This window comes from Cupressus sempervirens, chromosome 3 (assembly GCF_028749045.1).
Source record: "Cupressus sempervirens isolate cs-2001-9-10 chromosome 3, ASM2874904v1, whole genome shotgun sequence".
NCBI classification, from domain to species: Eukaryota; Viridiplantae; Streptophyta; class Pinopsida; order Cupressales; family Cupressaceae; genus Cupressus; species Cupressus sempervirens.
In genome coordinates this window covers 670,130,053-670,135,494 of record NC_143120.1, presented here as the reverse complement: position 1 = coordinate 670,135,494, position 5,442 = coordinate 670,130,053, and the positions used below count along the sequence as shown (strand labels likewise).

The 5,442-nt window shown below is 37.4% G+C and overlaps 1 pseudogene; it reads left to right on the top strand.

The window, feature by feature from the left end:
• Positions 1-479: 479 nt before the first annotated feature.
• On the top strand, positions 480-5,088 carry LOC149568495 (uncharacterized; annotated as a pseudogene).
• Positions 5,089-5,442: the final 354 nt, after the last annotated feature.

Genomic DNA, 5,442 nt, shown 5'->3' with positions numbered 1-5,442 from the left:
CTTCTTGCTTGGTTTCACATGAGTGACTACAAGGCTGCATCTAACCCCATTCTTTTTAGGTGTTAAGTTAGAAACAAAGTGTTCCACTCCACTTGTTGACGCGACTTTGTATAGACAGTTGGTTGGAAGCCTCATCTACTTGACACATACATGCCCTGACATCTCATTTGCAATTGAAATGGTTTCTTGCTTCATGTAAGAGCCACATGAGCTTCATTGGAAGGCAACCAAAAGAATCTTGCACTATATCCAGGGTACACACTATATCCAGGGTACACATACACATGGGATACACTATGCAGCTAGTACTAGACTTCAATTAGTGGGATATACAGACTCAAACTATGCAGGGGACCTTGATTCTCGTAAATCTAGTTCAAGATATATGTTTTTGTCTTGGTTTTGGCCCCATTTTTTGGTGGAGTAAAAAGCAGAACTCAATTTATCTCTCATCGAATGAGGTTGACTATCGAGGAGCTATGACTGTAGCGACAAAGGCTATTTGGTTGCAGTACATTCTGAAGGAGTTTGGTTTTGATCTACCCAGACCCACAATCATCCATTGTGATAACCAGACTGCTATTGAGATCTCAAAACATCTAGTGCGACATCAGCAGACAAAACATATTGAGGTTCATATGCACTACATTAAAGAGTTGATTCATGAGCAAGTCATTGCATTGTAGTATTGTTCTATAGAGCAGCAAGTAGCTGACATCTTCACCAAGCCCTTCACGGAGGTCAAGTATATTCATTTGCAAGATCTCTTGGGGGTGAGGGATTTTTCACCGGGGGGGTTCACATGATCCTTCTCTTCTATTTGTACATATCTCTCTTGTTGGGGGAAGATTTTTCACATGAGGTTTTCCCACTTTCTCCATTTTCAGAGAGATTTCATTGCATTTGTACTTGGGTACCTAACATGGCCTAGTAGTTGGGACCCATTATGGATTTCATCATAGCTTTTGTGAGCTTAAGTGCATTCCCCTAAGTTGCACTTAAGGGGGGTGTTAGTGTAAATAATTATTATTTATGCTTTGCTTAAGTTTAATCAAGATAAATGCATTATTTTATTATTTCTTAAGTTAGAGACTTAGGATTTTGCGTACTCATATGAGTTGTCATTTTGACAACACTAGAGTAAGCAACTCTAATTTAGCATATGGTGTCTATAGCAATGGAGTTTGCATAATCAACTGAGTTGTCATGTTGACAACATAGTTATTCACACTCTTATTTTAGCACATGGTGTCTACAACATAATTTTACGTGACACACCTTTGTAGGCTTATCCTCTCATCATCGCACTAACTCCTATGCTTAATGGAGGATAACCCACTCTTGGTGGACATGTGCTTAGTTGTGAGGCTTATCATATTGCTAACTCTAGACATTCTAGATGCATCTTAGAGACCTTTATATACAAGCACATCTAGCATACTTGAACATCAATCAACACATCAATTGAATATCATATTATTATTCTGATCATACTCTATTGGTCTATTTTGTGCTAGTTATTGTGCTTCTTGGTTTTGGGTGATTTTGCCCTAAGGCAAATTCTTAAACTCTTTAACTCTTTATTAACTTTTTTTTTATTTTTTCATGCACACTTATTGCAATATAAAATATCTTTATTTAAATTTACTTGCCTTCTCTTTTTAATTAATTTATTATATTTTAATCTCATGCATACTTTATGCAATATTCAAACTCTTTAATAAATGAATATTTTTTCCACTCTTTAATTTATTTTCGAAGCGTTAATTGATAAAATATTTATCAATTCAAGTAATAATAATATTTAACATTTATTTAAAAATGATCTCCTAAATATATATTATTATTAAATTAAATTAATATTATTACACTCCAAAATTAAACTATAATTATATCTTTAAATTTGATTCTTTTTATTTAATTAATTTTCCAATTAATTAAATATAATTAAATATAAAAAATAGCATAAATTTTTTTTTTTAAATTAAATCATTTAATTTGACTTAATTAATAGGAAAAAAACACCAAAGACCTATAAGACAAAATACAAAAACCCATCATGAAATACCACATACAAGATCAAACTAAAGGGTTATAATTATGAATCTACATCATATGATGCATTCAAAAAGTAATCATCTTAGATACTTGTCCTAATTTTCTAGGACAATTGTCTTAAAGGTTTAGGATTTGGACTCAAGAATTTATCTCCCCTCTCTTACCATTGATATAATGCAATAGGGTACACTCATCCTAGCAATTCAGGGAAGTCTATACCTGGTACTTATAATAGTCTATCCTAGAATTTATCTCCCCTCTCTTACCATTGATATTTGTGTATTGCGACCTTTTATACAATATACAGAGCACAAGCAAACAGTGGCGCAGAAAATCAGAGTTATTCTCAAAATATGTGTAATAGTCTATTTTATTTTTACACAAACACATGGATGCCTCGAAATAGAGAAGGATGCTCTGTTGAAATTGAGAGATAACGTAAAAGATCCGAATGGCCTCTTGGAGTCTTGGAATGGCTCTTCTAATTGCTGCCAATGGACAGCCCTCCACTGCGACTCTCACTCAGGACGAGTGGATTCTCTTGATTTCAGAGGTTTCAACCTTTCTCTTCACTCCATAAGTGAGAACTTCAAGCTCTTCCCATTGAGCCAACTAGAATACCTGGATTTGAGCATGAATTCCTTTCATGGAGTTGAGATGCCTACAAACATGTCCTTGTTGACAGACCTCACTTATCTCAACCTCTCCAACACAGGCTTCTCTGGATTCCTGCCTCCACAAATGGGAAGGATTTCAAAGCTGCGTTACTTGGATTTTTCTGATCTAGAGCATCTGAAAATCCCCAGTTTGAAATGGCTCAGGAATCTTACTCAACTGGAGTATATTTCACTCCGAGGGGTCAATCTCAGCGGCCTTCCTATGACAGAATTGGGTGAGTCGATTGGCAATCTTAAGAGGATTCAGCATCTGGAGATGATCAATTGTAGTCTGGTAGGTGAAATTCCTCCTCCTCTCAGAAATCTGTCTTCCCTTGCATATCTGCATATGGAGAACAATTCACTTTCTTCTGAAATACCCAATTGGTTATTCACCATAAACAGCTTGGTTTCACTCAATTTGAGGATGAATCTCCTGAATGGGACTCTGCCAGCCAAAATTGCAGCTTTAAGCCTCACTCACATGGACCTCTCAGTGAATCAGTTAACAGGGACAATCCCGTCTTTCATTGGGAATTTAAGCTTCTTGACATATCTAGATTTGGGTGTCAATAAACTCTATGGAACAATTCCCTCATCCTTGAGCGATCTCTCTTCACTCAATTTCCTCCGCCTTCGAGATAATGGACTGCAAGGCACTATTCCCCAGTGGTTGTCCAAATTATCATCCTTGACATATCTTGATCTGAGTGCAAATAAATTGAATGGTAGTGTTCCATTCTCATTAGGTCAATTGTCCTCCCTTGAAACCCTTTCAATATGGGACAATCAGTTGGAGGGAATAGTGACAGAATCTCTGCTTCAAAACCTAACCAAATTTCAGTACCTTTGGTTAACTGATAGTGGATTGACTCTCAACATAAGCAGAGATTGGATTCCTTCTTTTAATCCGTTAATGCTATTGCTTAGAGGGAGTAACATGGGTGGGAGCATTCCAAAATGGTTGTCCTACCAGACCAGACTTGAGCATTTAGATGTTTCCAGTAACAGTCTGGTGGGAAGCATACCCTCGTTGTTATGGACTAAATTGCATATTCTAAAGACCCTGAACCTCTCAGGCAATCATCTCCATGGTCCTCTCCCCTCTCTTGCCCTTCACCATCAATTGACTGTTCTTGAATCGTCCAAGAACAATTTTGAGGGAAACATTGCAGATTATATTGGTACAAATCTTCCCCCTTCTCTGGAGTTTTTGTCGCTGTCTAACAACAAATTCAGAGGTGCCATTCCTTCATCAATCTCTTTGTTGAAGAGGTTACAAAATCTGGAAATGTAAAATAATAAGCTCAGCCATGCTCTGCCCTCAACCCTGGGAAATTGCACCTCTCTGGAAGTGGTGACATTGTATAGCAATGAACTGGAGGGAGAAATACCAGATGAAGTGGTTAATCTACAGCAGCTCAAGTCATTGGATCTGAGAGGCAATAGATTTTCAGGGAAATTTCCATCAGGGCTTCTCAACTGTAAGCTACTAGAGTTCCTGGACCTCAGTAAGAACAACTTAACTGGGAAGCTTAAAAAATCTGCGAGTTGTTGTTCTGAGATCGAATAATCTATTGGGTATAATCGACCTCGCCTCTAATGGCTTCTCAGGTGTCATTCCCCCTGAAATCATAGAATTACTCGCCATGGCTACTGCTCAGAACAATGGCGAAAGGTATGGAAGGTACTTTATTGCTTATGAATTATGAAATGTATTATCAGAAAGGGGTTAACATTACCAACAAGGGAAACGAGCTGGACTACTCTTCAATTCCTGCGGCTTTTACTGTTATTGACCTCTCTGCAAACAATCTCAGAGGAGAAATTCCAGGGGAAATTGGGAAGCTGAAAGGACTGATTACTCTAAACTTGAGTCACAATCATTTAAGTGGGGCCGTTCCAGATAGCCTGCTGGAATTATGGAGGAGGCTTTAAACATGCTTAAACTGTGATTAAAGTTTTCCTCTTTGGCCAGTAAAAATGCGGGTATGTGTAGCATGTAATCCACGCTGGTCTAAATGAAAGGCCAAATGAAGCATTTGTGCTTCCTACGAAATCTTGAACAAACATATTGAAGACATTATGATAGGTACGGCCATGACAGACCACAAATCACAGCGTTAAGCTGTGATGAGAGTTTTCCTCTTAATCTCAAGTATATGCCTACCTTATAAGAGAAGCAAGATATTCCTTGAGATGTTTCCATTTTCTTGCAGTGCTAGATACCCATACAAAGAGAAACCATGAAGATTTTAATGGAAAGCTACTGTAATCTATCGCTGCATACTCAGGCAATCTGTGTGATTGGCAAAGAATGAAACAGCATTATGAGGATCCAGGGTGAAAAGGCGCCATTTATGGCTTCTAAATATTTCTTATCAGAAGCTCTCCATTAGAAATTAACAGAAGAGTAACAGAAGAGTAAGAGCTATGCACTGTGACTGTTTTGAACTATACCAAAAACTCAAAACTTATATCAAAATTGATATGATAATCTTCAGACAATATTGTGATATAATTCAAGGTATATAACGTGGATCAAATGCAGATTATATGTATTATGTATTTCGATGCTGTAAATACTAATTATGCCGTATATTGATGATGTTCTCTCACAGCGAATACACAGAGTCGTGTCCCTTCGTGGACTTGGAAAGTCACCCTTATTAACACCGATTCAATCAGCTCGAGACACACGCACGCACACATATTAAAGAAACTAAAA